Here is a 1,067-nt window from a genome sequence, read left to right as displayed (position 1 = left end):
GAGTTTATGGTCTCTCACTTAGCAATTTTACGCACTTGTCTTTATAGTTAATGAAATAAATCGTTTAGAGTTTAAGGTATCTCATTTGCTAACTTTACACACTTGATTAAATTTTGAAACATATGATAAGTTAACAACTTACACAGAAATTCCTGACCTTATACTAAGTAATTCCATGCATCTTTCCTCATTATAAATTCATCAAAAAGTGACAATATCAGAGAACAGAAAAATCATTGTTCTTAAAAGAGGAACCAGCGAATTACATTGATTTTGGAAATGGCGGCCAAGAAAACCAAAGGGAGACAAAAGATTGAGATAAAAAAGATCGAGAATGAGGATGACAGATTAATAACATTCTCTAAACGCAGATCCGGGATCTACAAAAAAGGCCAGTGAGCTTGTGACCCTAACCGGCTCTAGGATTGCCATTGTTGTGTTCTCACAATCTAGGAAGCCATACACCTTTGGTCACCCCTCCAACGAAGCCATACACCTTTGAACCAGCAGCCTCATGACAACACTCATCCGCTGGTCGAGGCTCACCGCCATGTGAGAATTAACGAGCTGAATCAGCAGCACAATGAGCTGCTACGCCAGCTGGACGAGGAGAAGGAACTGGAGAAGAATTTGAAGCAGATGAGGAGGGGGAACGAGACTCAGCTGCATTGATGACCTGCAGGAGCTGCTTCAAATGGATTCAGCCGTTGATGATCTGCACCAAACTTTTCTTGCCAAGCTCAATGAACAGACTGCTGCCGCCGCCGCATCTTCCTCCATGTCACCTCCCATTTATTTTCATCGTGAATAATGTACCTCATTTTCCATTTGATTTGGCATTTGTCTATAAAATATCGGAGGCAGCGGGTCCAGATGATCAACTTGATAATGATTAAAAATTACCAATCGTAAATGCCTTTGAGAATGCGAGTTATTGTTGTGCCTAAAAATGGGATATGACTTGGTGAGTAGCAATACTCAAATTTATTGTCAATATGTCCAAGTAATTTACTGAAAAATGTGAAAGGAATTTAGATCTATTACAAATAAATGTAGGCAATTAAAAT

The 1,067-nt window shown here is 39.4% G+C and overlaps 1 pseudogene; it reads left to right on the top strand.

Annotated features, from left to right (window-relative positions):
• The first annotated feature begins 279 nt into the window (after positions 1-279).
• LOC18031984 lies at positions 280-811 on the top strand (annotated as a pseudogene).
• Positions 812-1,067: the final 256 nt, after the last annotated feature.

This window comes from Citrus clementina, unplaced genomic scaffold, assembly GCF_000493195.1.
Source record: "Citrus clementina cultivar Clemenules unplaced genomic scaffold, Citrus_clementina_v1.0 scaffold_9, whole genome shotgun sequence".
Taxonomy (NCBI): Eukaryota; Viridiplantae; Streptophyta; class Magnoliopsida; order Sapindales; family Rutaceae; genus Citrus; species Citrus x clementina.
This window is presented reverse-complemented; position numbering and strand designations above follow the sequence as displayed.